The 10,507-nt window shown below is 45.4% G+C and overlaps 1 long non-coding RNA gene and 2 other non-coding genes across 3 annotated transcripts in view; all 3 read left to right on the top strand.

Moving 5' to 3' along the window:
• The first annotated feature begins 1,691 nt into the window (after nt 1-1,691).
• The window catches only part of LOC101952156 (uncharacterized), a 14,837-nt gene continuing 6,021 nt past the window's right edge, over nt 1,692-10,507 (top strand). Inside the window, exons 1-5 of the long non-coding RNA XR_002888153.3 lie at nt 1,692-1,826; nt 2,168-2,225; nt 4,717-4,856; nt 6,498-6,583; nt 10,384-10,497. This is a non-coding gene — a long non-coding RNA (uncharacterized LOC101952156). The remainder of the gene's footprint in view (nt 1,827-2,167; nt 2,226-4,716; nt 4,857-6,497; nt 6,584-10,383; nt 10,498-10,507) is intronic.
• Nucleotides 4,544-4,621, top strand: LOC112058989 (small nucleolar RNA R38). Its single transcript, XR_002888185.1, has one exon. It is a non-coding gene; the product is annotated as a small nucleolar RNA R38 (small nucleolar RNA).
• LOC112058988 (small nucleolar RNA R38) lies at nt 6,320-6,399 on the top strand. The gene has a single exon (XR_002888184.2). It is a non-coding gene; the product is annotated as a small nucleolar RNA R38 (small nucleolar RNA).

Below are 10,507 nucleotides of genomic sequence, written 5' to 3'. Positions count from 1 at the left end.
ACTAGTGCTTGATTCTGAACTCACATCCATGTAAATCAGGAGAAACTCACCAACATCTAATCAGATCTGTCCATCTATCTATAGTGTACTATTGCTGTGGTTTCTGTGCAGCTGGCGTGGAGTTACACCAATGTGACAGCAGTATATGTGAGATCAGGACCAAGCCCGGGGTTTGAATTTGTTTCATTCTTTATTATTATTGTATTTCTTCTTTGTTAAGTGCCAACAGGAAGCATGGCTCTGTTCTAAATCCAAAATTAGACAATCCTTGTCACAGAAACTTACAGTGTAGAGAAGACAAGATGTAACAGGGAATTTAGAGACGGGCATCACAGAGAATTCTTTATTTATGTTATTAGCTCCTTCACTAGGGTTACCATATCTCATAAATAAAAAAAGAGGACCCTCCACGGGCCCTGGCCCCGCCCATTTCCCCACCCCAGCCCTGCCCCAACTCCGCCCCTTCCCCACCCTAACTCCGCCCCCTCCTCCCTCCCACTCCCAGCCAGGGGGAAAGGGCTGCCCCAGTGCTACCGGCTTCAGGGTTTGCTGGGCAGCCCCCAGACCCTGCGCCCCCAGCCGGCGCTTCCCCAGCGCAGCTGGAGCCCGGGCGGGGAAGCGCCCAGCCGGGGGCGCAGGGTCTGGAGGCTGCCCGGCAAACCGTGAAGCCGGTAGCGCTTGGGCTTTGGGCAGCCCCTATGCCTCCGGACCCTGCGCCCCCAGCCGGGCACTTCCCCGCCCGGGCTCCGGCGGCACAGGGTCCGGAGGCACGGGGGCTGCCCGAAGCCGGTAGCGCTCGGGCAGCCCGGCTCTTAAACAGAGCCGAAGAGTCGGGGAGGAGCAGAGCCGCCATTTTCCCGGACATGTTCGGCTTTTTGGCAATTCCCCCCGGACGGGGGTTTGACTGCCGAAAAGCCGGACATGTCCAGGAAAAAGAGGACGTATGGTAACCCTACCTTCACAAAGGGGGTGAGGCTTTGGGTCTTTCGTCATTTAGTCTCACCTTAGCTATCATCTTCTATATGGTATAGTGCTCCACCACTGATGCCAGCCTTTAATGCCCATTAGTCAAATTTCCAACAAGCACTGTTGTACTTTCTGCCACAGACTTTTATTCTGTGTGTGTACGATACCTAATCCAGTGGCGCCTGTTCCCTCTGGCGCTGTGGCTGTACAAAGAGGAATAATAATACTTTCAGGAAGGGCTCAAATGGAGATATGGAGGCAGCTTTGTGAACTCTGCTAGGTAGAGCATTTAGCATGGAAGAAAGCACCAAGACAGGAGTGGGAGAAAGAAATTAATCAAATTCTGATCTGATGTGCAGCCCCATTGCTTCTGACTGCCCAGGCCGGTGTAATCCTGGGCAGAATCTGGCTTTCCCATCAGGCAAGCTCATTGTTAACAAAGTTAGCAGCTTGCCCCATGGAGCAGCAGCGTGTAAAACACCCGGGAGACCAAGCGGGCTGTACGATGAAAATACCGCAAAAAGAAGAACAGGAGGACTTGTGGCACCTTAGAGACTAACAAATTTATTAGAGCATAAGCTTTCGTGGACTACAGCCCACTTCTTCGGATGAAAATACCGCCACTCCCTCCAAAGACTCAGCCTCCCTCCAAAGAAGCCTCAGAGGCACTAGCGGGCCAGACGAAAAAACTACATTTCCCACAATCCCCTCTCAGCCTCGCGAGAGATGAAACGAGACTTGCAGTGGATAGGGCGGGACACTTCCGGCTGTTGCGGTCTCTTCCGCTCGCAGCCGGTGGAGTGGCGGGTGAACTGGTGGTGACTAGATTCGGACTGTGGCAGGATCCGATGCCATCTTCGGTAACGGCGACTTGTAGGCAGACGCGGTCTCGTGATATGTGAGCGGGTGGCAATTGTGCATCGCCCCGCGGTGTATCAGTTGGGTTGGTGCCCGGTCAGCGTGTCGCTTTGGTGGTGTAAGTGCTGCCCCCTTCCCCGTCAGCCTGTGCGGAAGATCTTTGGCCGCAAGTCCCATGGCTGCCTCTAGCTTGTTCTCTCCTCCCCGATGGGGGAGTGACTAGGGCCCGGGTGCCCCTCTGTCAATTGCCCCTGTTCCTCTGAAGCTACTGGCCCAGCTGGGTATGGGAAAGCGGCTGGTGATAAGATGCCCCAATTAACCCCTCTGGTTTCCCCTGTTGCAGGTCCCTGCCTAAAGCATGAGGGAGGAAGGAAAGCCCAGCAGCACCCTGCTGAGTCCTGGTAAGTGGGCAGCTTAAATGACAGTGCAGCACAGGGGAAAACTGCTCTACAGTCATCTGGCAGCTCCCCCTTCCCTGCCTCTGGAAAAACAACAAGGAGTCTGGTGGCACCTTAAAGACTAACAGATTTATTTGGGCATAAGCTTTCGTGAGTAAAAACCTCACTTCTTCGGATGCATCCGAAGAAGTGAGGTTTTTACTCACGAAAGCTTATGCCCAAATAAATCTGTTAGTCTTTAAGGTGCCACCAGACTCCTTGTTGTTTTTGTAGATACAGACTAACACGGCTACCCCCTGATACTTGCCTCTGGAGAGCTTCATTCAAGAGCCTGGGCTGAGGCACCCGAAGTCTTGGTGTAATTCAAGTTTAAAACCCACCCCTACTAGGTCATGTGACTTGCTGGGCCATTGAGTTGTCCCTTAAACCAGGGGTTCGCAACCTTCTTCTTTTGGAGGCACCGCAATGTGCTATAAAAACTCCATGGCCCACCTGTGCCACAGCAACTGTTTTCCTGCATATAAAAGCCAGGGCTGGCCTGCAAGCAGGGCAACTGCCTGGGCCCCATGCCACGGGGAGCATTGTGAAGATAAGTTGCTCAGGCTTTGACTTCAGCTCTGGGCTGCAAACTTGTGTGATGGGGCTTTGGCTTTCTGCACTGGGCCCTAGGGCGTCTAACACCAGCCATAAGCATGATGGCCCTGAAACCTGCCTGGGGGCCCTCAGCCCCTAGTTGGGGGATACTGCCTTAAACTACTCTAGGGTTCTCTGCGTAACTGTATATGCACTCATAGTGGTTCCTGATTCTACCCAATGGGCATCGCTAATGGCATCTGTGCTAAATGCGTCTGGGGTGTGCATATGTCACATGAATGTTAAGGTTTGTGGCTCAAGGGGACACCTCCTATTCAGATATTCTGTTTCAATGACTCCTGTATATTATTGCCTACTTTGAAGGGACAGCTTGAATCCTGCTATTGTTGCTGAAGTCATTTCCTTTTGGCTGTAAACTGAAAAGCACTTCTGGTCTTGGTAGCTCATGGGAAATGTCTGAGAATTTTTACTTCTAAAGGGAATGGTTTCCCCCAAGGAACAGAGACTGAGAGTCTGTTCCCTTCCTTGCTCAAACTTTAGCATTTTATGCACTTCTTTGACACCTTAACAGGAAGTCAAGGTAGGGGAAGTAATATCCTTTTGTTGGACCAACTACTGTTGGTGGAAGGGACAGGCTTTTGGGTTGCATGGTGTTCTTAAAGTCTCTTTTGGTTTCTCTTAACATGAAACAGTCAGTGTGAAATCCAGTCAATATAACAAAGCTAAGTTATGTCAGGTTCTGCTGACTGCCCTTGCTAAATACGGCTGTTCTGCAAAACATGAACGTGTAATTGTATATGGTGTGTTTCTCTCCTGCTATGTGGGAGAATTGCACAAACAGGGAAAACCAAGAGATTTTGGAAGTGTTCTTTAAAGTCTATAGGGATCTTTTCATTCACTTCAGTAAGGTTTGAACCATTGCCTTAACTGATTATTTGGGTAAACAGTACAGCTAACAGTATAATATGCTGCATGTGTCTATGATGGACAGTGTAAGCTTTTTAAAAGGTACAGTCGAATCTGAGTTACGAACACCAGAGTGACTATTCAGTTCGTAAATCACACACCTCATTTGAAACGGGAAGGACACAGTCTGGCAGTAGCAAAGATATGGGGGGGTGAGGGGGGGAGAAATGTAGTACAGTACTGTGTTAAACATAGTTTCAAAGCTGTGTTTAAATCAATGTTCAGTTGTAAACTTTTAAAAGAACGACCATAATGTTTTGTTCAGAGCTACGAACAGCCTCTATTCCCGAGGTGTTCATAACACTGAGCGTCTACTGTAAATAAATTTCTCCTTTACTCTTTTCATTCCGACTAATCTTAAGGGGTTCTGGTAGCGGTGACAGAACAAAGTGATTGATTTATTTTTAAGCTGACTTTCCCGTCAGTGTGAAGCGCTTCTCTGAGCAGTTCTGGTGTGAATTCTACTACAAAAGCAATACTCTGATACTAGAAAGATTTGTTTGTTTTTTGGAGTGGGTGATGAGTTTGGCTAACAAACAGCCTTCATGCTGAACTTGCAATGCCTTTGCACAACACAACCTCTAACTGAAATGTCCAATAAAGAAAATGAGTGCTATTGAAGGTGCATTCTGCTGATGCCACCAGGTGTCGTCACATGGGGTGGAGAGCATGGCGATCAAAGGAACAGATACAGTTAGAATAGAACCTTTGGCTTTGCACACACCGACTTTGCTTGGTACGGGTCTTAACTGTTTTGAAAGCTGAGCAGGTGATGATACAAAGTTATCCCTGTCTGAAAAGGATCTTTTCACTTGTGGAGTTGTGACTCTGAAGCTCAGCACTGCAAAGTTGATTTAAGGAAACCCAGAAATGAAAGCTTGTCTGATTGTATGTTGACTAACCCTAACCCTGTGACCTGTTCTTAAATTCCCAGGGTACAGCACCTCTTTCTGTTTGGAAATCAAGAATGAGGCTTTTGGATGAGAGTATCCCTCCCACTAACCACCCATGAGTCTCTAACGAAGGTGAAAATTCCTTTGATCAGCCTGTGTTTGTCTGCTCATCTGCACAATGGTGAGGCATGTTAGCATCTGTCTTGTGCTGTCAATGTCCCTTTCATTGTTGTTGGGAAATGGAGGCAAGGCTGCTCTATTCAGTGGTTTTGGATGACACTGTTGTGATCCCTAGAGCTAATGAGTGCAATGCTTGATTATTGTAATTATTCTGTCTCTCCCTCCCACCTGTCCTGGCTGCTGGTTTGTTGCAGTAGACATTTGAGTGCAAACCCCTTTGCTATCAAAGACCACAAGTTGAAAGGTAGCGTTCCATGAATGGGCATTTAAGTCTGTCATTGTGCTAGGCTGGACAGCTGGGTGCTGTGACAGTCAAAGGTGAGTGGGAGAATGGAGTACGGAGGGATTAGGTGACTCTCTGCTATGGAGATGCAGCTCATCCCACAAATATATTTGTTAAAGGAATAGAGCTAGTGAAAGAATAAATAATTAGTCTGTGCATTGATCTGGACTTACGCTGAAGCCTTTTTAAGCTTTCTTTGGCTGGAGGGGAGGCATAGATCAGAATCACCAAGTGATGACTCAACAGGGAATATAAAAGCTAAAGGCACCTCCAAAGGATGTATTAATAGTTTATTTTCTATATGTCCAAGTGTATTTCATGTAATAAGCCCTCAAATGTCTTACAGAAAGTGCTGGTGGATTCTTCCTGTATGAGAGTTGGGGGGGGGGGAGTGTTACAATATTTCCACATAACGTTTGTCAGAAGCTGGAAATGAGCGATGGGATGGATCACTTGATGATTACCTGCTCTGTTCATTCCCTCTGGTGCATTGGCCACTGTTGGAAGACAGGCTACTGGACTAGATGGACCTTTGGTCTGACCCAGTATAGCCGTTCTTATAAGTTCTTAACGTAGCGCAGGGTAGTCCAACTGGGGCCCCCAAATGTGTCCACTACACAGCAGACCTGCTCTAGAAAATGGTGTCCTCTGTGCAGCGTGACCCTGCACGCGTTGTATGTGACAACATCACATGGAGGACACCATTTTGTAGAGCATGTATTTCTGTATGTGGCTGGTGGAGGTGCCCCAAAACTAGCATCCGGCCATGAGCACTGAAAAGGTTGAGCCAAGAGGGATGCTGTTGGCTTGAAATACAGCAAATAAAAATGAATTTTAAAGTAGCTTCAGGTAAGGGACCTTCCCCTTCTTGTCCCTGCCAGCATGTAGTTTTACAGCCTTGTCTCGCACGCAGGGGAAACTGACACTAATCACCCAATTTTGATCATACAAAGGGCCCAAATTGGGAGGGGGTTGGGGAAGTGGTACTCTCTTTTTCTTTTTCTTTTTTTTTTTCTTCATTTTAGTAACTATAGGTAACACTTTAAGTTGGTGTTCCTGTAAGCAAGGATTTAGAATGAGAAATCTTGGGGGTGTGGATGCCTACTCTTGAGTGGGTGACAAGTAAACAGCTGCAAAGAATGTCCTTTGGCCTCCTGCTGGGCAGATCTCTAGTCTGAGTGCTGAGCTAGTGATGATGCTAAGTTATCCCTGTCTGAAAAAGACAACTTCCTTTGTGGAATTCTGACTCTCTGAGGCTCAGCACTTTCACATCTGCTTTAATGAAATTGAAGGATCCAAGTTTACTTTAAGGACTGGTATGATGAATCTTTAATATGTGGCTTGTACTTGCATTCACAGGATGCAATGTGTCTTCCACCCAGTGATCCAGTACTAAAGAAAGTGCCTGTCTCAAGCCAGGAACTGGTAACTTTGACTGCAAGCTGGTAAGGAATTGCTAGAGAAATGTTTGCCTCTGTGCCTTGTGAGAAATCAACAGGCTTTTTGGTCAGCAGAGGTGGGTCATGGCGTGCAGAGTGCTGATTCCTTGAACCTGTTCCTTGCCAGGGAAGCATAGGAATGTAGTGGGTGATCATTAGTATGTTCAGCTGTTGCCCTCCTGAACAGATTGAATCCTGTCTCTTATAAGGCTGTAACTTGATGTGGTGAATGATAAAGGGCTGAGGAAATGATGGTCCAAATGTTGCCGAAAGGAGCAGAACTCGACTTGATGTCCAGTTTTCCACACATTCCTCCTCCCTGCCAGTTGCTTAATCTCTGTGATCATATCTGGGTTACACCTGCAGTGGGCAAGGCTGACACACTCTACAGAGCTCTTCAAATAAATCCTAACTAGGTTTTCAGTCTGCTTTTCTGTCCCTTGAAGTCTATAAGCCAGTGATGTGATGTTATCCCTGTCTGAAAACTCAGCCGTGAGGGGAAAAACAAATATTCTGAGGCTTTTGAGCTTTGCCCCTGGCAGTTTATTTTCCTACCTTGGTGACCTTTGTAGAAGATTAAAATCTGAAAGACAAGATAAATGATAGGGTGTCCTTTGAGTGTCCCATATGTCTGTGCTGAATCCTATCCTGGGCAATCATCACAGCTTTGTCTTGGTGAAATCCTATAGAACTTGCACTTGGGGACATTTCCCAGGGGACATCCTTTTTCAACATAATGGATAAATGGAACCCTTCAAAATAGGCATTGCCCAGTTTGGTGCATTCTGTAAAATCTTTAGCAAACAAAAAATTGGTTGTGGATTTCATGTATGATAAAGGGTTTTTTAGAGACGCATGTTGCTTGCCCTGGCTAGTGGGAAAATTTTGAGACGTTTGTGCTTAACTTGATTGATCAACCTTCTGTTCACTTACAATCTGGTTTTTGTCTGTTACCTTGACACTGCAATAACACTGTCAGTGTTTCTGGTTGAACCAGCTTTGAAGCTTGTTCTGCTGGCAAAATGCTGATTTCACTGATTCTAACTGGTGGGGAGACCTATAGGCAAAACATTGGCTATAATAACTTGATGGTGCCTTCTGCGGTGGCTCTTTTTATGGTGTCAACAAAATGTGACATCAGAGGAATATGCTCCTGGGAGCCAGGATTTGGACTGGTCCATAACTACTTGATCTATGTGCTGTACCACTAGCATGTCAGAGCAAAAGTAGTGTTCTACCTCCCCACTACACTGGTGACAATTGTTTCTTCCCATCCCAAAGCGATAGGCAGCAGCCAAATTTGGGATAGTGTTTGAGTTTCAAGTACATTGCATAATGCTCTGTTCAGTACGCTGACCTGATCAGTGCAAGATGCAAAGACATAGTAAGAGATAAGAACATAAAAATGGCCGTACCAGGTCAGACCAAAGGTCCATCTAGCCCAGTATCCTGTCTACCGTCAGTGGCCAATGCCAGGTGCCCCAGAGGGAGTGGACCAACAGGCAATGATCCAGTGATCTCTCTCCTGCCATCCATCTCCATCCTCTGACAAACAGAGGCTAGGGACGCCATTCCTTACCTGTCCTGGCTAATAGCCATTAATGGACTTAATCTCCATGAATTTATCCAGTTCTCTTTTAAATGCTGTTATAGTCCTAGCCTTCACAACCTCCTCAGGTAAGGAGTTCCACAAGTTGACTGTGCGCTGCATGAAGAAGAACTTCCTTGTATTTGTTTTAAACCTGCTGCCTATTAATTTCATTTGGTGACCCCTAGTTCTTGGATTATGGGAATAAGTAAATAACTTTTCCTTATCCACTTTCGCCACATCACTCATGATTTTATATACCTCTATCATATCCCCCCTTAGTCTCCTCTTTTCCAAGCTGAAGAGTCCTAGCCTCTTTAATCTCTCCGCATATGGGACCTGTTCCAAACCCCTAATCATTTTAGTTGCCCTTTTCTGAACCTTTTCTAGTGCCAGTATATCTTTTTTTAGATGAGACCAAATTGTACACAGTATTCGAGATATGGGTGTACCATCGATTTATATAAGGGCAATAATATATTCTCAGTCTTATTCTCTATTCCCTTTTTAATGATCCCTAACATCCTGTCTGCTTTTTTTGACTGCCTCTGCACACTGCGCGGACATCTTCAGAGAACTATCCACGATGACTCCAAGATATTTTTCCTGACTTGTTGTAGCTAAATTAGCCCCCATCATATTATATGTATAGTTGGGGTTATTTTTTCCAATGTGCATTACTTTACATTTATCCACATTAAATTTCATTTGCCATTTTGTTGCCCAATCACTTAGTTTTGTGAGATCTTTTTGAAGTTCATCACAGTCTGCTTTGGTCTTAACGATCTTGAGCAGTTTAGTATCATCTGCAAACTTTGCCACCTCACTGTTTACCCCTTTCTCCAGATCATTTATAAATAAGTTGAATAGGATTGGTCCAAGCACTGACCCTTGGGGAACACCACTAGTTACTCCTCTCCATTCTGAGAATTTAGCATTAATTCCTACCCTTTGTTCCTGGTCTTTTAACCAATTCTCAGTCCACGAAAGGACCTTCCCTTTTATCAACTTAATTTGACAACTTAATTTACGTAAGAGCCTTTGGTGAGGGACCTTGTCAAAGGCTTTCTGGAAATCTAAGTACGCTATGTCCACTGGATCCCCTTGTCCACATGTTTGTTGACCCCTTCAGAGAACTGTAATAGATTAGTAAGACACGATTTCCCTTTACAGAAACCATGTTGACTATTGCTCAACAGTTTGTTTTTCTATGTGCCTGACAACTTTATTCTTAACTATTGTTTCGACTAATTTGCCCGGTACCAATGTTAGACTTACCGGTCTGTAATTGCCGGGATCACCTCTAGAGCCCTTTTTAAATACTGGTGTTAAATTAGCTAACTTCCAGTCATTGGGTACAGAAGCCGATTTTAAAGGACAGGTTACAAACCTTAGTTAATAGTTCCGCAACTTCACATTTGAGTTCTTTCAGAACTCTTGGGTGAATGCCATCTGGTCCCGGTGACTTGTTAATGTTAAGTTTATCAATTAATTCCAAAACCTCCTCTAGTGACACTTCAATCTGTGACAGTTCCTCAGATTTGTCACCTACAGAAGCCGGCTCAGGTTTGGGAATCTCCCTAACATCCTCAACCGTGAAGACTGAAGCAAAGAATCCATTTAGTTTTTCCGCAATGACTTTATCGTCCTTAAGCACTCCTTTTGTATCTCGATCATCAAGGGGCCCCACTGGTTGTTTAGCAGGCTTCCTGCTTCTGATATACTTAAAAAACATTTTATTACCTTTGGAGTTTTTGGCTAGCTGTTCTTCAAACTCCTCTTTGGCTTTTCTTATTATATTCTTGCACTTAATTTGGCAGTGTTTATGCTCCTTTCTATTTGCCTCACTAGGATCATTGTTTTCTCCTCAGGGAACGCGAGAGCCCTACTGTCCTCTGTCATGCTCCACTTTATTTCTCCATCCCTGAATAACCCCTTGATTCTTTTATCAAAACAATAAGAGTAATAGCATTGAGAGCAAGAGGAGAGGCTACAGCAAGAGATTGGACATCCAATCAAAGATTTACGTTCTATTCCTGACCTGCAGCTTGACCTTGGGCAAGTCACTTAACTTCTGTACTCCATGTCACAAATGAGGAAAGAGAAGAATGCATACTTGCCTTTTTAAGCACTCTAATCTTGAATTTAAAAAGTTTCCAAATGACTGACCATTAACTGCATTCTTTCTAGCAACTCACTGTAATTTAAACTCCAACAGGATTTGAAGGTGTGATCGATCTGCCAGAGGTCCTTGTAACATGTGCATGGTTTCCTGACCTGGAATGAATTGGACAATGGATCCAAAGATAACCGAACTCCTTTAGGCTTGGAGGTTGGTATGT

Source organism: Chrysemys picta, chromosome 12, assembly GCF_011386835.1.
Source record: "Chrysemys picta bellii isolate R12L10 chromosome 12, ASM1138683v2, whole genome shotgun sequence".
Taxonomy (NCBI): domain Eukaryota; kingdom Metazoa; phylum Chordata; order Testudines; family Emydidae; genus Chrysemys; species Chrysemys picta.
This window is presented reverse-complemented; position numbering and strand designations above follow the sequence as displayed.